This window comes from Cryptomeria japonica, chromosome 9 (genome assembly GCF_030272615.1).
Source record: "Cryptomeria japonica chromosome 9, Sugi_1.0, whole genome shotgun sequence".
Taxonomy (NCBI): domain Eukaryota; kingdom Viridiplantae; phylum Streptophyta; class Pinopsida; order Cupressales; family Cupressaceae; genus Cryptomeria; species Cryptomeria japonica.
In genome coordinates, this window is record NC_081413.1 from 750,288,698 (window position 1) to 750,313,233 (window position 24,536).

The window sequence follows — 24,536 nt, forward strand, 5'->3', positions numbered from 1 at the left end:
AAGAAGACAATTTCGGAATTGGGTAGCTTAAGATCAAGTTGAAGACATTCTTTTATCCATTTTGAAAGCAATCTGGGCAGATTTTGGAGGAATTCCATTACATGATCAGACCTGTAGCAAACACAAATCAGACAGAATTAGAACACATAAGGGATAAAAGATGGATGAAACTAAGTATGTGTTATGTGTGTTTGATACCTACTAGTTTGTTTTGCAGGTGACAAAGCAGGAAATCAAAAGGGCAGACCTAATTGTAGGAGATAAGAACAACAATTCAAAGATGGATTTCACCATATAAGCAAAGGCAAAGGATCAAGTGAAAGAACTCAGTAGCATGATGAGGATGAAAGGAGAACTCAAGCAAGATCATCATTGGAGATCTTTATTTCATCAAGGTTCTCGCCACATCAATGGCAACAAAGAGGACATTTAAGGCATCATTCTGTGAAAATTCACATAGCATTAGACCTGAAATAACTTAAAAATCAGAGATGCAGGCTTAATTCACAAATCAGACCTAAGATTGTCATGTCCAAGATTAGTCTGATACAATGTAAAAGAGTCAAGGTTTCGAAAGCATGGAAGAAGATTCAAAACATTGCACAGATGAAGAACTTCAAGCATTTCAATAACCGTGACACGAGGCAAGCATGACAACAAGAGGAGCATAATATATTCAAAGTTTTTCATTGCATCATGGTAAAATGAAGAAGTTTGGTTGATCAAGGAATGTTGAAGGAATGTTTTTACAATCTTGAATTCCCTTTGGGAATCCAAGAATCAAAGTCAATACATTGAGGAGTTAACTCAAACCAGGTGTATCATTCATCAAGTAAATCATGAATAAGGAAAGATCAATCATCATCATCACATTGAGCAAACTGAATAATGTTGAGTATCACGAGATATTGCTCAACATTCCTTCATGATAATCTATCAAGTCTACAAGTGCAAATTGAAGTGGCATCCTAGTCACCACTCCACCAATCAAGAGGCTCCACATCAGCATGTCCAAATGCAATGCCCCTAACTCATCATATGGAGACACAAACTTTGAGCTACCTAATCTCATATTTCATTGGTTCACATTCAATGTGGAACACATGTCAAATTAAATGTAATTTTCTCATTGGCTGAAAGGGAGTTGTCTTACCAACCCTAATTAGGGTTTCCATTATGTAATCTCAGCCATTGATTGCGAATCGATCCGAGCCATTCATCGTAAAGAGCTATCTATAGAAGGCTCAAATCTCTCATTTGTAAAGGTTAATAGTTAATAGTTCAATAATAGTTAGTAGTTCAAGAATAGTTTAGTAGCAGATAGCAGCTAGAGTAGAATAGGAAGAGAAGGCAGAAATTGTTGCCAAAGTTGTAAATAAGCTTCCTTTTCATTGAAGTTGTGGTGGAATGTGTTGTTTCTTATACAATAGCATGGTTTCTTGTTAGATCTTCATGTTAGAATAATTAGATGAATGAAAGAACTTTGTGCATGATCAATGGTGAAATTCATATATCCATACTACTAGCAATTTGTTGATTGTAGACTTGCCTTGCATAGTCAAGTGGATCTATTTAGCCAAGCTTCACTTCAATTGCTACTTCTTCATTGATATGCATTATCTTGATGGTGTCTATGTTCATGGTGGTGATTTGAACATCATATGCTTACCTTAGGAGATTGCACTAGCTTTGTGGAGATGTTGCTCGCATGTCAAAGCTTAGCTTAGTTGGAGTTTCACCAAAGATTGTCCATCGCTCTTACATTCTAGAAATAGACTAGATTCTCTAAACCCTTCTTCTTCTTTTTTTAAATCCAAGTCAGTTAAAGAGAAAGCATCACTAAATTGCAATATTGGATGGTTAAGTTCCAGCAACATCCAAACGCTCAACATTCAAGTATGCAATGTAAGTCCCCTTGGATTACCAGCAATTACATCAACCAATTGAGCTATCAACACGTCAAGACCTGACTATAGAAACCTTGGAGTCATCTTGATTGATCATATAATTTAGCATCCAAGAAGATTTTGATCAAGAGAGGATAGAATACTTTTGGTATTTTATTTTGTGTTTGAAGTGCATAAAAAATACATCAACACTTTCTCCATTGGTGTAGATGTAGGTTTGCAGTACTGCATTCGAAACTTGTCTAGCAGAGCCCTGGCATACTTCAACTAAGAGATGAAGATGTTGTCACCATTCTACCAAAGTTCAACACCTAAGCAATAATGCAGAAGCCCTAGGTTGATCATGTCAAACGACTAGCACAAACTCTGTTTGATTTCCTAAATCAAAAGTGCCAAACTGTCAATGATAATTAGATCATCCACATAGATGACAAGAAGGATGATATCATTACCAATGGTTTTGACATACAAAATTGAGTTGAAAGGACTCCTTTGGAAGCCTTGATGAGTGAGGTACTTATCAATTTTCATGTACCAAGCCCGAGAAGCCTATTTCAAGCCATAGAGTGCTTTCACCAATTTGCACACCTGGTGTTCTTTACCAGCAACCTTGAATCTAGGAGGTTGCATCATGTAGACTTCTTCCTGCAACTCACCATTGAGGAAGGCAATCTTAAATTCCATCTAATGGACCTTCCAGCCAAACTGAGTTACCATGGCTAGAACTAATCTGATGGTTCTCATCTTTGTTGTTGGAGCAAAGGTCTCCTCGTAGTCAATACCTTCACGCTAAGAGAAGCCATTCACTACCAGTCGAGCTTTGTACTCATCCAATGTACCATAGCCTTATACTTGACCTTATAGACCCATTTGCAACCAATGGGTTTCTTCCCTGGGGGAAGATCAGACAAAACCCAAGTGTTGTTCTTTAGAAGACTATGGTGCTCCACCTCCATAGCTTGTTCCCACTCAAGTATCCCTTCAGAGTATGTTTGAGGCTCATACACACTGTGAATGTTGGCCATGAGAGCAGAATTACTAAATCAGGGTGTTTGCTCTTGTTTCGAGCTGATCTACCCTCGATGAGCTCAACATCATGAAGATCACCAATGGTCTGAGCCCACCATTTAGGCCGGAGAGTAGAAGTACCAACATCTGGATTAGGAGGTGCAGCGGGAACAGATTCATCAAACAAAAGATCGAAAGGATCTTGAGGATAGTTAAGTGGAGCAACTACCTCTTTGGGAGACCCTACAGCAAAACTAACAAGTGTACAGCTTGGAACAGCTGTATCCCTCCCATCAAGTAAACTTGTTACCTAACGGAAGACGAACACTTCCGAACACCCAAATCTTTAGCCTTCGGCTGATCATCAAGATCCAACATAGGAGAAAAGAGCTAAAATGGCCCTCGTTCTTCATTAAAGACCGCATCCCAACTAAATATGAGATGATCTATGTCTACATCAATCAACCAATAAGCTTTGTGATTCTTGTTGTAACAATGAACATGAGTTTTTGGCTCTTGGAATCCAACTCGGTGCACTTGGCATTAGGAATCCAAACAAATGTTATGGAGCAAAAAACTTTCAAGTGACTGATTTTGGGCTTGCGGCCTGACCAGGCCTCTTCTAGAGTCTTCTTCTTAATGACCATTGTAGGGGACCGATTCAAGAGGTAGACAGCAATGTAGACTGCTTCCGCCCAAAATTTCTTTGGAACACTTTTATGTTCCAACATAAACCAAGCCATTTCAGTTATAGTGCGGTTGTGCCGCTCAACAACACCGTTTTGCAAGGGGTGTAAGGTGTTGTAAGCTAACGCTTAATACCATGTTGTTCACAGAAGTTGGAGAAAGCAAAAGAACAAAACTCCCCCCCATTATCTGACCTAAGAGTAATTATGTGTTGACCAAAACAGAGTCACCATCCGAAAACAGAGTCCAATGCTACTTTCTATCCTGAAAAGCTCTGCAAACTCCTAGACTCTAGGTCTGAATCTCTAGCAACCCAATAACCAGATCCTCCCAAAAAAGTTGAAAGAGATAGTGCACATTCAAATGCCCATACTGCTGATGCCAGAGGTTACTGATGGAACAGCGCTTGGCTGCCATAGCATGCTCTTGAAAATCACCCAAATCAATGAGTCTATATAGACCATGATCCTCAAGACCGACAGTAACTGTAGACCGAGTCTCCCGATCAACCAAACTGCACTTATGTGAACTAAAGATCACATCGAGCCGAGGAGAGTGTCTCCTAATCTGACTGACAGAGAGAAGGTTGAGTTCCATTCCTGGAACGTAGTAATCATTGAGGAAAATCGAAATCCTCCCTCCAGACTGAATATGTACATTGCCCTTGCCGACGACAATATACTATTCTCCAAAAATCACAAAATCTGAAAAAAGATTGATATTCTATGAACCAGTCGCGGCAATGAGTGAAGCATCAAGAAGCACCTGAATCGATGTACCAAGCAGAAGACTTCACATGATCTGCAGGTCTTTTAGCCATGAAAGCGTAAAAGGCAAATTCATTCTACTCAGTGTGCTCTACAACATTCGCCTTAGGTTGAGAACCTCCTTGCTTGGACTGAGCAGCCAAGAGTTTACGATATTCCAACTTCATGTGACCGTACTTGTGACAGTAGTTGCACTGAACGTTCTTCTTCTTCGAGCTTTTTGATGATGGAGCAGAGTTCTTCTGCTGAGATTCGAGAAGACTAAGATATTCCTTTATCCTTGTGAAAAGACTTGGCTATGAAAGCTTGTTCTATGGAGAACGAACTGGCACCGCTGCCGACCTGTTGTTTCCACTGATCTTGCCGCAGAAGTTTGTTGCATAGATCTGGAAATTTGGGGCCAACATTAGTTGCAGTAATATTGAGTGTCTCAACAAAATGCTCATAAGACTTCGGCAGACTCTTCAAAGTGATAACTACCATGTCCTCTTTTTCCATCTTCCACCCGATTGCTTCCAACTGATCACAAATGTCCTTGATATTAAGCAAATGCTCCTGCAGAGACATCTTTTCAAGCATCATTATGGAGAACAGTTGGCTTTTCAAAAAGAACACACGACTCTTGTTTGATGTTGCATGGAGATCCTTCAGATGAGTCCAAATCTCTGCAACTATCTTGCCAAACAACACTTGAGGTATCTGATCATCAGTAATTGAAAGTTTGATAAGCATTACAGCTTCCTAGTTGCGCTCATCAAATTTGTCCTGGTCCTATCCAGCTATTGTAGGACAAGTTTCTGTACCCAAAACGAGTGCATTAAGGCGGCAATATTCAAATATGGCCATCATTCGCTGCTTCCAAGTGTTGTAGTTGCGCCCGTTGAATTGCTAACTACCTTCCAACATAATGTTGGTCAAAGAAGCCATCTTTCACACTTTTCAAGACACAAAAAAACAAGGCAAACAGAAAAGGCTAAAACGAACCCAAGGCATGGATCCCAATGCACAAAAAACTAAGGCGAATTCAAGCACAAATTTTGAGGCAAAAAACCCTAACACGAATTTCAAGGCACTGCAAAAGATGGCGACACAAATTTTGAGACAAAAACCCTAGGTCGCAGAAAATTGTTGAAGAACCAAACGATTTTGTAAAAAATCGTGAAAACAATCTGCTGAAAAAAAAACCTAGCCGCGAATAGTGACAAGATAGCCCGCAAGAAGAAAAACAAAACACATTTTTTTGAAAATCGTGGACAGAAACACAAGAGGTTGGAAAACAAAGGAGATCCCGTCACAAAAAAATGAATCATCGGAAGTAAATTCGTGAGCCCAAAAAAGGCGAAAAGGTCACGATTTTTGCAAAGAACAGGCAGGAAATGGGTGTGACTTCTTGCAAAAGATGTGCCTTCTAAAATCTATAGCCAGGAGCCCGTGAAAAACACGCGACGGGATGCAAACTAAAAATCGCCAAACGAACCCGCAGTCATGTAAAAAAAACATCACATACAAAAATTTCAAGATGAAAAAAAAATGGCACGATTTCCACTTATGCACAATTTGCAGACCAACATGACTTTCAAACAGGGAAAATCGACTCTCGAAACCCTTGAACACGTGCAAAAAGAGGCCGCAATTTCTAGAAAACTAAAAAACATGTAGTTGCACGGCCTATGAAAAGAATCACGAGCAGAAAACCACGTAGGAGAGGGCACACGAGAAAAGACAAAACCCACAGACAAAAAGATTATTTTTGAAAAAATTTCACTAAAATTTCCTTACAAAAAATTTTAGATTTATAAGATTTTTCCAAATAAAAAGCATCTCCCACTCTGATACCATGTTAATTAAATGGTAATTGCTTGCTTATTATTGAAAGAATGATATGTACATATAGCAATTATGGATACGATGTTTCTAGAAAAAATCAATCCGACGACAGAAAAAGAAACTAGCTAATCTAACTAAGATTACACTAATATTACAATATTGACCATAAAAGATATAATAACAAATTATTATTCTAATACCAACAAGAAAAGGGCCATTTCCTAGAATTTCTGCTCATCAGAGATAGTTGGGGCACATTTCTGAACGGTCCCTGCATCCCCTATAGGGGACAGGGTCTGAGAACATAGGGGGCACATCCCCAAGATACATAGATTTACATTCATTAGAAGAAAATTTCAACTCGTGATGAGGAAAAGTTTTTGGGTTAAATTCAAAAGCAGTACTCATGAATAGCTGCATTGCTCTTGGATGGGAACAAGAGATCCTTTTCTTTAAGCCGACAGCCTAGCCATCGTGCCTCCTGCTAATGAAAGCTCCCTTGCAGGAAAAAAGGGACTATTTGACTTTACTTTATATATGGTGTTCACATTTTGTACCCCTAGGGTTTCAACCTCATCACTTATCACTGAGCTCGGGAATAAACCAGGCCTTGCCAATCTGTTCATTTACACCCTAGAGAGCCTTTCAAACAGCATCATCTAGTTGTGAACATACTACAATCAGTCAAATTATAGATAAGCCCTTACTGATTGATTAAAAAATGAAAGGTAGGAATCTCATAAAAGCAATGCTATAGGCAGGTTTAAGTCATTAACATCAACTTAGAATCAATGTACCCAAACAGTGACCTCGTTGATAACAGTTCACATTTATACATGAATCCCAAGAATATTCAGATCATGACTATTTAAATAGGTGGTGCACAGAAAACCTATAATATCACAGCAATCATATGAATAAGAGAAAGGGCAAAAGATGAAACAATTCCTTCACTAAACAGAATATCAACATAACCCTCGCAAACAGATGTTTTGCTCAATGATATAAAGATGTTATCATGTTAGACAACCTTGTTGATAACTTAATACGGATAATGACTTTTCACATTCTACAAAACCCTCCAATTTCTCCAAGAATTGAAATGTTTTGTGTTTTCATGTTATAGACCATTCTCTTCATTTATTATTATGGCTTTATCAAAATTCAAAACATTACTTACAAAAACATAAAATATTATCTGACAAAAACCATATCCAACACAATGCAGCTATCTTGCACCTAAAAGACTATGATGCAAGGTAACTTGACGGTAATTCTAATATAATTTATATAAATGTCTTTCAATGTGCATTACAAAAAAAGAAAATTGTAACTTGGATTTGCTTTCTTGGTTCTCTCCCAAAGTATAAGACTTCCAAGACAGATGATAGCATAAGTCCCTCTCACAAATAGAACAAATATCCAATAAGCTGAATTGTGTGTTCAGACCATAGAAATGGGACTTGGACTCGGCGCGGACTCGGCAAGGGTGACTCGGATCGGCCAGGACTCGGCACTCGGATCGGCCAGGACTCGGCAAGACTCGGCAAAATGAAAAACCCAAGAAATTTAGTGATTTTTAAGGATTTAAAACTTGTTTCATGCACCCTTTATTTAACAAACCTTAAATACACAATAACATCATCAAATAGAAGTTAATTTGATCACATACACAAGTATACATCGATCACATTAGTATATACGCAAATTGTAGCTGAAGGAAATAGCACCCAATAACCATAGATATATAAATAGTGTCAAATGTAAAAATATTACAAAACTCATGGAATATGAAATCCATGACATCAAAATTCAAATGTTCCAGTTCCACACATATATCAAAAGTAAAACAACTACAAGTCTATGGCTCAGAGGAGCCTAGGTCCTACCTACAAAGGTGTCTAATCCATGACTCGCCATGACTCGCCGAGTCCGGGTCCGAGCCACCCAAGACTCGCCGAGGGTCACTCGGCCCGTGACTCGCCGAGTTTTGGCGAGTCATGGCGAGTCACGGAACTCTGGTTCAGAGTGTCTGTCAAATCACTCCTACATGCACATATGCAATGTGGAAAAGGGCAATGATATCTGAATTACAAAGAAGTAGAAAATGTTAAAAACATATACAATGAGCTGAAATGTGTGTTCAGAGTCTGTCAAATCATAGTTGCCTGAAGCTTAAATGACAGCTTGTGGATGCCAACTTCTGCTGACAATATGTTACATTTTAATCTATTTCTTTAGTGCGGATCATAGTTCCACAAAATGCTATGCTAGAGCAGATGCTGAGAATTTGGCATTCCAGATTTGAGTCTTCTTTGAGCTCGTTATTCAATGTTAACTTTCAATTTTGCAATTGATGTTTTAAACATAAAACTTTCAACAGACAATTTTCTTTCACCATAAGTTGCACATCAGGAATCTTACAACAAAGTGTGGAGTTGACACTGCACATATTTAGCTACCAAAAGCATTGTGCAAGCATATCAGATATTTATATGCAAATACATTTTCAATTTTCAGTAAAGGAATTTTATGTGGCCTTTTGTAGCAAGATTGATTAGAATCAAAAGTTAAAATATAACTATAAAAGCACAATGGGTGCAACTCTTGAAATCTTAATCTGAAGACACTTGCAGCTAGACAGTTTGAGCGATTAAAATTATTTACCTATCAAAAGCTCAACAAGAGCGTTGTAACTTTGTCCTATTGCTACAAAGTTTTGATTGTAGAAAAGTTGAATGCACACAAAAAGGAACTACAAGCATATGCAAGTTGACCCCAGAAATGACTTAAAAAGCTCTTCAGATTTTAATAATGGCCTAAGAACTATCTGTATGCATAAATTCAAGTCTATAAACCAATGCCTGGAAAGAGGGCTGGTGTTGAAAGCTTTGGTGTGGAAGACAAAAAATCCCCCTCCATTGATCTCCTCCTTCTAGCTTGCTTTATTTCTTTGCTCTCTCTGTGATCTTGCCCTCTTGGTGTTTTATTTTGTGGTTTTGGGTTTGGTGGATTCATTTAATTAAGCGCTGTTGTGACATATTTTGTGTCTTGTGTTTTGTTTTTTTTACATTGGATATTTCCCACATTCCATCTGCAATTTTGGGCTTGTAGGTACATTTCCTTTATTCCCCAGTGTGTGAACTGCGAATGTTCTGCAACATATTTGCTTGCAGTCCGGCAGCATCCAAATGCAGCAGGGTATAGATAGAGATAGATTTTAAAGGGAAGACTAATGGAAGTGGATTTGATGGTAAATCATTCAAGGAAGCTCTGGTTTCTTGCAAGCAGACAATAGTTGAAGAGGGAGGAGGATGGAGGGTCCATTCATACACAGGTGCAAGCAAAAAGCCTGCAAGATGAGCAATGCTTGGTGTTTTGGAGAAATAAGAAAATAGGTTAAAACTTGTGGGTCTTTTCTTTGTTTGTTTCACACCAGAGACTCTCCCTGTGAGAAGGTTTTTTGATGATTGGTTATCAAATATGTGGGGAATAAAAATGGGATCACATGTTACATTTTGCCATTGATTTGCAAGGGTTTATTTTTCATTTGCTTAAAGAAAAATAGTATGCAGAAAAGGATTTTGGAATGTGGGAAGATACTTGTTTAAAGCATTTACCTAGGACCTTATTACAAACCCTGAGAATGTGATTTTAAACTCTTCCCAGAAAGGGGTTGAAATCTGCAATGTGCCACCTAGATTCTGGTTTTTGATTCCACAAGTTTTAAAACCCCTTGGTGAAGTAATAAAAATGGATGGTACTAGATCTTCTGTTCCACATATGAATGCAAGAATTTTGATTTACTTCAAAGTTTAAACACAACATTTGTCTTCCTAGCTTCATTTCAGTTCCTTTCCATGGGTCTGTTCATAACCGTAAAGTTAATGGCCTGGGAGAACTTGTTTTTTCTGCAAAAAAGACGAGAATTGATTTAGGAAACAGTACTGATCAGGTTGTGGATCGAAATATGGATTTAGAGTTAGACTGAAAAAAAATTGTGAAGAGGCTGATGTTTTTGCCACAGATTATCAAAGAGAGTCAATAAGATGATGTTATTCCAGCTTGTTCTGTTAAGAAACCTTCCTCTGATAAGTCTCCAATGATTTAAACCCACCCTTTCAAATTATTGAACTGAATAACTATAATAAAAGGGCCTTGGGGTGTTAGGAGATTCCAGACCCTTTGGCAAATCCTTGCAAAGGGGTCTGGTGGGAACAGTTTGGACCTGTATCCAAGGGTAGTAAAAATTCTTCTGACATTCTTCTTAAGGCAGAAAACTTTTGCTCATGATGTGTCTCATATTGATAATGATGTGTTAAATGGAAACAGTGAAGATGGTATGCTAATTGATGAAATTAAATCTGGCTCTTCTATTGGTGTGTTGCGGAGAGTAATGATCTCCCCCCTTTTCTTTGGAAAGGATGAGTAGGGAGAAAGGGGGAAGTAATTCCCCCCTCCCAGCAAATTTCCGTATTTTTCTCTTTATTCTGCTTTGATGAAAGCCTTAAACTGGAATATCTTGTTAAATCCTTGTGCAAAGCCAAGGTAAACTTAAACTGTGTTCTCTTGCAAGAAATGAAATCAATTGGATGTTGTTAGGAAGGTGCATCATGCATGTAAGGTTATCAGACCAAATGCATTTTTTTTTTCCTAAAAGCATTCCAAAGGGATAGGGAGGGTTTCCATTCTCTTGAACACCCTTTTGGGCCCCATTTTTCACCACATTTCTCCTTATAATAGGTTAGAAGAAGAAGAAGAAAGAATTTTAACGTCCACGAGGCTAAGAATAGCCTATGGGACAATCTGATCAAGCTGAATCAGTTTTTTAAGGTCTGATCTCTGCTTATTCAGGCTGATGATGAGAGCACCCATCTTCACGATATGCTCCTCGCTGAACAGGTTATACCATGTGCTGGCAGTTAGGAAATTGGCAAACTTCTCCCGGCTGACTTTAAGTGCTTCACACTCCAAGATAAAATGTTTTTCAGTTTCAACTGGATAAGAAAATTTTTGGTATAAGTTTAGTTTATGCTTCCAATGACTACAAAGGAAGATCTAATTTGTAGAAATGGTTAGCCAATAATTTAAGAGATATTACAAGGGTTTGTGGTGGTGATTTCAATATGGTTGAATCTAGTTCTAACAAAACGGGAGATTGTAAATTTGAATGGAAAGGGAATGAAAAAAATGAGCAAGTTCAAAAGGAGAAGAAACCTTGTTGACCCCTTGCTAGGGTGGAAGCAAGACAGCAAGGGTATTTGGTTCACCTAGTCTACTTTTCAAACAAGTAATAAGAGGATGTTTTCTAGGTTGTACAAGTTCATGCTTGATAGCTTAGTTCTGATCCCATCCCTGTTCTTAACGACAATGTGGTCCAAGATAATTCTTACAACACTCTATGATCATCAAAAAGTAAGTGGCTAACTTCTGCAGGTAGAATTTTAATGCTGAAGTCAGTGATTTCTGCAATCTCTCTTTATTCTATGATGTGTTTAAAGATCCCCCCCAAGATTATCAAAGTCATTGAACAAAAGATGAGAAAGTTTTTTTGGAATGGAAATCAAGAGGAAGATAAAATTCCCTTGTTGGCATGGGATAAAATTTGTCAACCAAAGTCTGCTTGTAATGTCCCCTTCTTAGCCAGAGTCAACAGATTAGGATCAGTCAATTAACAAAGTCCTCGTAGACTGATAAGGATGGCCAGAGGACACTAGACTGGTGATTTTCTCCTATTTCTGAGGGCACTTTAGAGTAAACATTGATGGAATCAGTCAACAGTATTGTTATCTCCAAGTTGCAAGTCTAAAACTGTATAAAACCCCAGAATATCTCCTTCAAAGGCATACATGAGTCTAGAGAAAGAATGAGGTGCTTCCTTGCTAGACGTCCCAAGAGAGAGAAAATAGAGTTCACTCATTTTATGGTTATTTATAATATTATAAAAGATATTAAAGGTGTCTTGGAAAGCCAAATTATTAAGTTATAATAAAGTCATTGAAAATGATAAAAGGGTGAAATTAAGTGACTTATCTTGTACGCCCTCGAGGACAAAGAAAAGATCATTACAAGAAATTGAGTGAGATTTAAAAGTTTTAAGTAATCTCAAATTAAAAGAAGTATTAAAGAGAAAAGCAAAACTCAATTAAAAAACATAAAGTGGGTGTTGGGAAGAAACCCTAAATAGGGCACATGACTTGGAGAATATTAAAAAGGCTATTTGGAAATCATTTGGTATGTTATGTGGTATTTTAATCTTGTTCTTGTCTCCTTAGAGGAGCTTGTCTAAACCTTAGGGTTTAAGCTGCTTATTGGAGACGAATCCTCCATAAGTAAACATACTTGCAGCTGTGAGAAACCAAGAGTGTGCAAGGAGATTCTACTTGAGGGATCTCAATTGGGCTACAAGAAACCAGTTTTGGAAAATGTATTTGCTGATAAAAATCTGAAAGAGGAGCTTGCTTGTTTAGCCACTCCCTATTTGGCTTGTTGGAAGTGAACAAGAGTCTTTTGATGCATTTTCAGATTGGGGTTTTTATGAAACTCCATTCCCAGCAGTTTGAAGGGTTTTTTGGATCAGATTAAGGAGTCTTCTAGTGGTGGCTGTAGTGAGGTGGCTGCTTGCTAGGCCGACCCCCTTTGCCGACCCCCTTTGCAATTGATTTGAAGTTCATTCCAACCCTGAACTTCGTTCTAGGTAGCTGGCTATCATCGGGATTACATCTCCAACACAATAGTTCAGTATACAAGGGTTGCAGCAAACAAAAGGGATTTAATATACATAAATCAGACCTATAACAGGTCGTACCAGCTGAAGGATATGGAGTCTCTATACATCTCCAAACTCAAGGGTTAATCATAGCATATGTCTACCAATATGAGCACCTACATCAAACCTCCATATGACAGCAGTTTGAAGAAGGGAAGAGCAGATTTCTAAATCACTGTGAATCACAGAGTGAGCACCTTGGTTGTTTGCTTGCCTAAAGATTGACTCATTAACTACTCTTATGCAAAGGAGCCATCGGGTATGTTAGAAAGTGATTTAAAAGACATTGCTTGTTTGTAATAGCACCATTATCATAAGAAAACAGTGTATTTGTTTACAGTAGAAGTCTGATTGAAATAACAAGCGACTGTAATTCCTAAGTTAGTTTCAGTTGGCTTCATTAATTGGAAAAAGAATATAATTGTTATTTCTCTTCAAAAACTACAAACACAACTTCAGCAACTTCTGTCTAATTCTGAAAGACTACCAAAACACAGGAAAAGATAGTTTATTAAATTAAAATTAACTAGCAGGTTGCTACAAAACAGTTCCCAGTAGTTCCTTCTGGGGTGGTACATTACACAGCTGTTACTGCGGGCATTAGAAATTCGAACCTTATGAATGAGGCGATGGGTGCAAAACTCATTTCGAGCATATTTAAAAACACAAATCATGAATGGATTCAACCATTTGGCATTTTTTAGTTTCTTGCCAATCTGTTATCATTGATCATCTCACATGGCAGTTGGGCAATAAAAAATCAGCTAGTTTTTGGAATGATTCCTGGGATGGACTCCCTGTCTTAAAGGAGAACACCAGATATCAAGTAGTCAAACAAATAACAGAAGAGCAGTGGGGCACTAAGAGAGCAGATTATATGGAAGAATGCAGGGTGAATGAGAAGGTGTAATGGCGTTGGATATCTTATAACAATCTGAATTTAACCAGAGAACAGTCTGAAATTCTCCAAAGCATTTTCTCAGAAAGGAATATACTTCTCGCAGATTCCCAAGACGAGATAATTTGGTGTGGTTCAAAACATGGTAAATATTCAGTCAAAATAAGTTATAATTTGCTGGAATCTGCAGTGTCTAAGGAGAATTGGCCATATCAGTTGTGTTGGAATAAATTCAACTTACCAAAGGCAAGCTCCTTTACTTGGTTGGCTTTGAGAGAACATATTCTCATGGGGGAGAGATTAAAAAAGATTGGTTTCTCAGGTCCATTCAAGTGCACACTTTGTAATGCAAGTGAGGAAACATTAAATCCTCAATTTGTTCACCGTGGTTATACTAATAGCTGTTGGAGATTTATGACTCAGAAACTAGGATGGCAGTCCCCTTTCCCGGCATCCCTAAGAGAGATGTTCCAATGTTGGTTCAAAGAGCAACATAAATCTACCTTTTCGAGTATCTAGAAGATTTGCCCGGCAACTCTCGTTTGGGAAATTTGGCAAGAGAAAAACAGGCGTATTTTTCAAGAGGAGTCGTCTTTATCTCGGATGTTTGTCTGTATAGAGAATGCAATTTCATAAATGGTAACTGCAGCTGCCTCCCATTTAAATCCTATCAAAACTCCTTTTAGTCTGTGGGATGGTGTAATTCAATCCAAATGGCCTCTAATCAAATACCGGCCTGTTAATGGGCCTTCCTAGGTTGATCCAGTTGATCCCAATAAAAAGAATATTACTTGGCTCAAACCAAAAGATGGTTGGATCAAGATCAACTTCAACGGGGCATCAGAAGGTAATCCTAGTCCACCTAGGGTTGGGTTTGTGGCTCAGGATAGCAATGGTAATAGTGTTGCCTTTGGAGCCAAAAGGTTGGCAAATGGTACGAATAATGAAGCCGAGGCCCAAGCGGTAATCTTGACAATCAAATTGGCAAGCAGACTGTCAATCCCCAAACTACATTTAGAAGGTGATTCCATAAATTATAATTATTATTAATGCAATTAAGAAAGGTGAAGCTTTAACCTGGAGATTAAATAAATTTATAAAAATCATGAGAAGTGAGCTGTCAAAGTTCGATGAGTTTAAATTAACTCATTTTTGGCCGGAAGGTAATGTTTTAGTTGACGTCCTATCAAATTGGGTAGTTGCCATTAATGATGCTCAAACCGATGAGATTTGGGAAGATCTTAGAGATATACAAGTTGATGATTGGACGTTTCCATATGCAGCCAATTGAGGAAGTATTAATGAGGCATTAAGCCTTGCCTTTGCATGATGGTATACATGTGAAGCCTTTTTTAATTGCAGGTTGAGTCTTGTAAAGGCTCATTTGAATTTGGCCTTGAGTGTTGTGAGCAGTGGTGAGTTGTCGAGGGTTGCATACTGAAAATGCAGGTGAATTTTACATTTATCACAAGAAAGCAACAAATCGCTTTCTTGGGGAAAATATCAGAGAAGAGGCTGAGAAATGTCTTCAAAATTGACAACCTGATGTTCTTGCTGATGGTAGATGTTTTGTTGGGCGAGGAATTCATGAAGTCAGAATATAAATGTTAACAGTTAAACGAATGTCAATATTACATCCCTCTTCTTGTCCTGGTGCCTAGAGCTAGGAAATAAGGAAGACACCCACTGGTGAATGAGGAAATGTATGAGAGATAAGTAGACTTATGGTATGGGGGCATTTGTAGCAATGGCAAGGCCCAGCGAAGGGTTTGTGGCATGAAACGGTGAATCGCTGCATGTGGTAGAATTCACTCCGCCTCTAAGACCCTTTCTCTTGTGGAGTGCATCTAGTAACAAGAAGGAGCGTCGTGCAGAAGCCCAAGTGGGTTGGGATTTCATCAAGGAATATCTCCAAGATAGAGAGTGGGGGGTGCAGATGTTGGGCCCTAAGGTTGTGAAGAATGCAATAGGTTGAAGTTTAAGAAGGATGACTGAAGGGTGAGCGTGCCGCACTAGGGGAAAAAGTAAAATTAGCAGTATGAAAAAATAAGTATTTTATCAGGATTTTTTGGGTCAATAGAGTCTATAAACTCTGTAATTATGTTATATATGCTTGGAAAGTCTGTTTCGTAGGTGTTGATGGCTAGGTTTTTGCTTTGTCACACCAAACAATATGGATATATGAGTAGAAAATAGTATGTATGGGTGGTGGATAATTCTCATATGGGCGGTTTGATAGGATTTTGATCTCTAGTCGGGTTCATAGTTTTATCAGTGAATGAAGCCACAACATATTTATGAATTATGTATGAACTCTTTTCAATTTAATATAATTAAAAATCATAATTACCAATCAAAAAAAAACTCTATAGATCATCATCCCATTGAGAGTGAATTCTTCCCTCTCTCCAATCCTCCTCTCCCTCCCTGTGCCTTTGAAGGTCTTTATAAGCTCAATATTTCTCATTTGAAACACCCTTCTTGCTTTACTACCATGTTTAATTTGTGGATTTTGAATTTTGGGAAGCTTTCATAAGGCTTTAATTTTAGTAGATGGAACAAGGCTATGGTTGTTCATGTTTCTATCAAGTTTGTGAGGATTTTTGGTGAGAACAAAGCTACAAATAGAGCAAATGGGCTTAGAAGGTTGCAATAAGATCTTATTATAGTGGAAAGTGATCTCCAAGTCAGCCCCTTTGATGCAATTTTGGAGACAAAAGCCCTAGAAGTTAAACATTTGATGAGATGTGACACGTTCCACAAGGCTAGGGATGCTAGATATGGGTCTAGGCTTATGTGGCTGCACCTTGGTGACAAGGGTTCTATGTTCTTTTTAAGTATTTGAAAGTGAAGCATTATAGGGAGAAGATTAAGGCAAATGAGGTGGGGGTTCTAGTAATGGATGAGACTAAGATTAGGAAAGCTTTTCAAAAAAAATATAGTAATTTGTTCACTTCAGAAGATGATGATGTTCTTGTGTCTAATCCTAGAAGCATTGTTTCCAAAGTTGTGCCTTGTAAAGTTAAACTAGGGAATAAAGTTGTAATAACCTAGATGTTGATCTTACTCTGGATGAGATTAAAAACACATTTTATCATATGAAAAAGGGCAAGGCTTTTGGGTGTAATGGCTTCCCTATTGGGTTCTATAAAGCCAAAATTAACTGGATCAACAAATTATTGCTTGAGGTCTATAGAGATATCATTGTAGTTGGTACTCTTGGAATCTAGATCAACAAAGGTATTATTAAGTTGCTTCCTAGTGATGGTGATCAAGTCAATCAAAGAACTAGAGACCAATACTTTGCTCAATGTATCTTATAGTATTTTTGCTAAGGCTTTAGCTTCAAGAGTTCAAAAAATCTTACCCTATGTGATCTCCCCCTCTGAAACTAATTTTGTGAATTGTAAGTACATTTTGGATGAGTTATTAACTAACTTTGAAGGGAAGCACTAGGCCAATTTTTCAAAGGGTAATGTTTCCATTATTCTTCTTAACTTCTAGTTGCTTAGTTGGGCTAATAAGTTTTCCAACTGGCTATTAAACAAGGGCTGGAAGTGTGTAGGCCCAAATGAGGTAATCGAGTATTTGGGGATCCCAGTCTCCCTTAATTCTTTATTGAAAAGCATGTGGTGTTGGGCTATGTAGAAACTAAAAAACAAAATTGCTTAGTAGCAGCAAAATTCATTGCCTATTTCAAGAAGGTTTCAAGTGTGCCAAAAAGTGTTTTCTTCTACCCCTTGTATTTTTCTTCCTATTAGCTTGTGTCCTCTTCTCATGTTAATCATTAAGAAAGCTTATTAAAAGCTTTATATTGTCTGACATAAAAGGAAATAAGAAGCATGTTGTCTCTTGGGAGCAATATGTTATGCCTAGAATTGTGAGGGAGATGTGTCTGAAGGAGATTTTCAAACATGGTGTCTCTCTTGCTGTCAAGTGTGCCAAAAAGTGTTTTCCTCCTACACCTTATGTTTTTCTTCTCATTGGCTTGTGTCATCTTCTCATGTTAATCAATTAAGAAATCTTATCAAAGGTTTTCTCTGTTCCAATAGAAAAGGAAATAAGAAGCATGTTGTCTCTTAAAGGAACATCTTAAGAAGTAATGTTCCCATTTGGGATATACCTGATTTTTGCCCAAAAATAACAATTCCAACAATACAACTTATTTGCAAAGAGTATTCTATAAATAAATTACATAATTGCAATTAAACTTAGAAAAGATTGTAATTGATTAACATCAAGTAAATAATCCCCTATTGAAAACACAATATCCTAAATGCATTTGGATTCACTTCATAGCTTATTTCCAACAGCCACCCATATTAGGAATTTGATGGGAAAGCATGTTACGGCGCCAAGAGACTGTCCTCCTCAATCAACCCCGAGGGCACAGAATGAGCCTCCGAGTCCTTCAGCCCCTTGGTCCACAGAAATGGTACATCTAGCTTGTGTTTGGCGTACTTGATGAAGAAACCATATTGCTGCATCTCCTTATCACACGTTTCACATTGATTCCAGATATGATTGCTTGTTGGAAATCAAATAAATTAAAGCTACTTAGCAGATTTACAGACAAATACATTTAACCATATTGCATACCAATCACTTTTCAAAATATTATAGATGACTACACTTTTTCTGAATTAAACTTAATTCATAATTCTTATTTAATTTCCACTTCATACTATAGACTGCTGTTATTCTATTTCTGTATACTTTTCTAATTCAAACTTAACCATTTGATTAACTTTATTGATATTCATTCTTATTTCAGCTCTATTCATTTCCATGATGTTCAGATTTCTTATTCTCTATTTTCTCTTTATCATTCCATGTCCTTTCCCAAGGCATTTGTTCTCCCTCTTATATCATCAAATGGGAAGGGGCCACACCCTTTCATTAAGACTTGTGTTTTTGCAAGGGAAACACCTCTTCAGTCTTCACAAGTAATCGCTGCCTTGGAGTTCCCTTTATTAATCGCTGTAATGAAACTCTTAATTAATTTTCTTTTGCATGCCTTATGGAATTGCTGCCCCTTCAAAACCAATCGATGCTTTCTTAATATTATTTGATAAAACATGTATCCCTTTTTATCTTTTGTCTTCAGTATGTTTTATATTCTAGTGCCTTTTGTCTTTTAGTGTCTTTTGTCTTCTAGTGTGGCTGATGCGGTTTGTCTTATTTGACAAAAACATTTAAACTCTTTTGTTCCCCTTAAGATTCTACGGGAGATGTATGAGGAGTGTTGGCTAAGGGGTGGGTGTTGGTTAATTGCTTTCAAATTTTAGTGACAGTACATAAGTCTAGAATAGTGGGGAGATGGGTCTGAAGGATATTTTCAAACACGATGTCTCTCTCTCTATCAAATACATTATCAAAGGATTCAAAGCTATTCATAGTAATGAGCAATGGAAGCAGTTTTTGGCTACTTGATCAGCAACGCAATGCACGACAAAGATTCACTGCTTCCATTGTTCCTAAATTGTATTCTGATTGAAAAAATTTACAATTGTGAGGTGTTCTTTTTGGCAACTTTACAATGAAGCCCTTTGGATCTCATGTTTTCTGCTCTATTTGGAAGGCTTGGCTGTGTGTTAAAGGTTTTAAACTTTTGCCAAAGGGCGTGGTTTCTTTTCTCATAACAAGAAAAAGTTGGTCGGTTTTATGTTTTTGTGGTGGACTCTCAAGGGCAAGAGTGCTCTTTTAGCCTCTAACAAAGGTTGTTCTGCTAAGTTTTGCTACACTAAGGGGATTAATTTTTCTGACAGTATTATTCTTGATGTGAGTTTAATGCATTAGCAGCTTGTTCAGAGCAAAATTAGTATTCTTGATCAGCCAAAGAAGACATACACCATGGTCAAAAAGGCTAGTTTAAATTGAGTTTGAGGTCACTCGTTGGCATGATAGTCTTTGTGATGAGATCCAATGAATGGGGGACAAGAAATTTCTGCATGTCACTCCTAGGCACTTGTATGCTTTGATGTCTTTTCAATGGACTTGCTCAGCAAGTTGAATGCCTTGTGGATATATCATGACCAGGGGAATGTCTAGCCTGAGAGATTGGAAAGAATTTGGTCTGTAATTACTCAAAAAACCGGCTGTTGGTACTAGCATATTAAACCCTGAGTCAATGTATTGGCTTGTTTGTGGGGGTGTTAAGTCTATCATTTATTTGTTTTATGAGTGTCCTTTTGCGAAGAAGATGCAGTAAATCTTCCCACTTGGTCATTGTGTGCTGGTAAATCTTCTATCCAGTGGTATAATATTCTTTTTGGCAGTATTTAGTGCTCTTCTCGTCTTACAAAATTTTCAGATATGCTGTGGCTGATTATGTCTGAAATGATGTGGTTTACCTGTGTTGCAAGAAATAATGAGATTTTCCAGGATTGTAGACAATTGCTCTTTGACTTTTCTCAGGAAGTCACTATGTCTCTTGTTGCAAATAATGTGACCTTGCAGGTTCACAGGAGTGAATATATCAAGAAATTTTTTTCGTGATGGCTCACCTATCCTGGACTCTCAGAGTGTACAGTGGTGGTTGGCTCTCACAATGTTGCATATGATAAGGATGAGTAGCCTATTGCTCCATCTGTTTCACAAAATGTGATTCCCCGTGCTGTTATGAATGTGCTACTGCTGTTCGACATGGAGTTTTTGATTCTGCTATTGATTTGCTTGTTGATATGTAGAAGTGTGTTGCAGATGACATTTCTAGGCTGAGTATTGAACGGTTAGCAGGTAATAGTTCCTTTGATAGAGATGAAGATGATGCCAATACACCCTATCCAACTGTTCCAATTAGCATCGATCTTAAATCTGGCTGCACGACTTGTGGACTTCAGGGTGCAGTCCTTGAAGAAGAATATTGAGCATCTCATTGATAGTTTGGACCAAAAAAAGGTGGGTAAGGTGGCAAGTAATCTTTGTCATGCATTGTGTTCTTGTATATGGGCCCTTGGCTGGTACATATTGTGTTGCTGATCAGTTTATTAAATACTGCTGATATATATGTCTTGCTGGTCTTGGATTCTACACTTAGGCTGAGTTATTGAACTTTTGGACTGTTATTTTTTTTCTTCTTTTTGGGTGGTATATAATATGCAAATGTTCGGTTTTACATGATTGCGTAAGCTTGCTGAGCATGGTCTCTGCAGTTAGACCCGGTAGCTAAGTTTTTGGTCTGCTGTTTTTGTTCTTCATTTTAGAATGAGGCTGACAGGTGTTTTGACTTGATGATAATGTTTCTTCATTTTGGATGGACCTGTTGGGTGAAATGTACTGTCAATAATGTTTCTTCATTTTGGATGGACTTGATCTTTGCTAGACTTTGTAATCTGTTGCTCATTTGACCTAAATTTGTAAATATATCCAAAAAAAAATTAAAGTCTATTTATATATGCGTGGAACAAAGTTTGTCAATAGTTGGACTAGTTCTATCCTACGTATGCAGTTGGCAAAAGCCTGTAACAACAAGAGAGAGGGGATCAAAACACAACAATACCACAAATTAAGCAGAACAGAACAAAATGACATGTATCCTGTGGCCACGTTCTAGCAAACCAATTTCCATGATTATGACCCAAATTTAAACCACGTTGGTCATGAAAACATGTGATAATGCAGGCCAAAACCTGGGTGAGGCTAGGTACAAGTCCCAGATTATTTTTGACGGGATAGACATTCAAGCCAAACACTATTTATGGTTTGATTGCAAGTTCCCCGTACATTAAAAAGTTGATGAGTGTATGTATTTACAAGGTTACCAACAAAAGAAAAGAAGAAAACAACACTTAAGGTTGTTGCTAAAGTAATCTAAAAGAAACTAATGCATTGAGGAAAACACATGTTTTAAGAGGGGAACTACTTCAAAGCTTGACAGAAAAACTAATTAATAGTGCTACACTGCTAGTTTTGTCTTTAACTACACAAATGATGTTCTACTTCAAAGTTAGGCATTCAACAATAAGTGAGACCATGCACACTGCTAATGCTCAAGATATATTTACAAAGTTGTATAAAGTTAGTGTCTGCCACATGTTGGATTAAAGTACAAAGCAATTCCATGTATCCTGCCATATTTGTGGCACAACCCCAAGTCTTCCTCCCAAGGAAATAAAATATTATATTTCTAATTCAGTCCCAGGAAAGCACTCAAGCTAGCAAAACATCACAGCACTGGAAATGGCAAGTTTCTAATGCAATTGCAAAAGCTGGTTGTCAGCAAATGCTGATGGCGACTAAACATTTACTATTATTAATGTAATCCAAGAAGCTAAACTTGGATGTCAGTAACTGCTTTAAAACATTACAGAGAGTGTTTGTTGTTAAGCCATCAGTCCCTTTCTCTTGATCTTAATCAGCAATCACTCCCTTGCTATTGATCCTAATCTGCAATGACATATCTCTCAGACTATTCACCGTCATCAGAGCAAGATTACTGCAGTTTAGCTCAAAAAACCCGCCATGGTCTTGCTAGTTTAGAACACTTAAATAAACTGGTTTGCTAACTGAATTTGTTGACATTCTGAATAACAGGTAGTAGCATTGAAAACCATGAACCAATACAAGTGCTAACAATGCTCCCAAATATTCAGTGCTAATCATCTTTCTGAAGGTATATGGATGGTTTGGTATTATGTCAAATAAGACTGATGTGCATCACTGCCAAATGGGAGTTCCTTCTAGTCTTGCTAGCATGTCTAGGATATAAATGGTCTTGATTTGTTACAAAATCATCTGCATTACTTGCGAAAGTGTGATGCACTCTGAAGACTTCTCAGCTGCTTTTGATTTGAGATAGTAAGTGTGGACTCGGGTGGGCAATAAGAAAACACAGAAACAAGAAGGAAGTTTGTGCCCAATTGGTTGAGGTGTAACATAAATAAAAGTGCATTCATAAAAAATGGTGACCCAAGTACAAATCACCAAACTGCCACTAGGTGGCCCATAACTTTGAGGACATATGCTCGTCTAATAACAAATCCAATGCTGGGGCTTGTTACTCCCAAGCCCAGTTTGGGCCCAGTGATGATCTTAGTTACCCTTGCCAAGAAAAATAAAGGATGTCGAGTTTGCGCAAAGTGAAAAGGACAGGCAACTACTCGTGGCATAATGGTAATGGGAGGACAAAAGTCCGAATTTCCCCCTTCACCGCAGCTCATTGCAATTAAGTGACCCATGATCCCTATGGACATGTTGCTAATTTGTGGTGTAAACGTTATGGGGTACATTTAAATGAGACCCGATGTTTACACTTCTTAAAACAATGGTCCTATAAAGAGAAGTTGACATATTTTCCTTGGCTAGCACTGTTAACAAGTGCTAGGAGAGTTTTATGTAACAATAAAGATGGAATTTGCCACTTTTGCTACCCTCTTTCAGGAAGTATGCACTAGAAAGTAGAAACTATCAGAATATAACATCTTTGGCAAAACTCACCAAGTCAAAGCTGTCATTTGGGGAGAAAAAAAAACTCTAGCACTTCTGTGTAGATTTAATGTTTCCCATACAAGAAATTGAGGCTCCACGTTTTCGAATTTAGATTCTGTCTATTCAAATTGCTCGGCTTGGGGCATTTCACCAGACGACTCCCTCAACAAAAATAGAAGTGGCAACACCCTCCACGGACCAAGTCCAGAAGCCTGAGAATGTGGTTCTAATTCGCCCTGGTCCTCTTTACAGGCAGCCCATTATCTCACACGAGTCCTTTTTCTCTTAACCGAACAAAGCAAAAAATGAAAAAAGGGAAGGCAACTGAATTAAGATCAGACAAAATAGGGATCCTTTGCAGACATATTCAATGCCCAGTTCAACATCAAAATGCATAAACAAATAAAAGATGATCTCCTGGAAGTAAACTTAAAAAGTGTTACAACACACATTTTTCCTTCAATATTTTTCAAACGTGAGAAAGTGTCTAAATAATTCATATTTAACAGTGTATTTTGGCGAGTACAAATCCATTGTATTACAAGCATTCAATGCTAAGTCAGATTTTCAGATCTTTTGAAAATTTAAAGTTTTAAATCAGTGCACAACTCAATCTGGCATAAAGCAAGTGTTATCATTGCATAACCCTAATAATATAGAGAAGTTTTGAAGAATTGAGAGTTACATACCAAGTTACTGTGAAAATATTAAGTTCTCTGAAAATGCCCCCAAACTTTACAGGATTTCCGAAGATTCGAACACGAACATCTGGCGGATAAAAACCTTATAATTAACACAAAATTGATGTGGATATGGTACAGGATGTATGTGACTTCTCTCTGAGATTTTCAAACAATGCAGACTTGGTTTATTATGAAATCTTAAGGCGTTTTATATGAATTTTGCCATGGAAGTGTTTAGAAATGTCCAGGTATTCTTATGTAAGAAAACACCAAGGTGAGGAAGAAAGGTGTGTGTATATACCTCGGATTAATTTCTTATTATATAATATATATATATATATATATATATAATTTATTTAAGGGAAAAGGGAAAATCACATACCTTTACATCATATATCTAGGATAGTTAAAATAATGCAATTAATTATATATAATTGTGGTATATGGGAGATCTTAAGGCGACACATCTTGCTTGATCAATTGTGTGGGTATCTAAAATGACAAACATATAAACAGGGTTGCTAGGGTTTTGTCTTTTATCAATGTATCTTAGCTTTGCAT

The 24,536-nt window shown here is 37.6% G+C and overlaps 1 protein-coding gene across 2 annotated transcripts in view; it reads right to left on the reverse strand.

Moving 5' to 3' along the window:
* LOC131064647 (developmentally-regulated G-protein 1) overlaps window positions 1–24,270 on the reverse strand; it is a 178,399-nt gene extending 154,129 nt beyond the window's left edge. For both annotated transcript variants that reach the window (XM_057998866.2, XM_057998867.2), the window contains exon 1: window positions 23,982–24,270. The gene's annotated coding sequence lies outside the window, so the exon portion shown is untranslated. The remainder of the gene's footprint in view (window positions 1–23,981) is intronic.
* Between the last annotated feature and the right edge of the window lie 266 nt (window positions 24,271–24,536).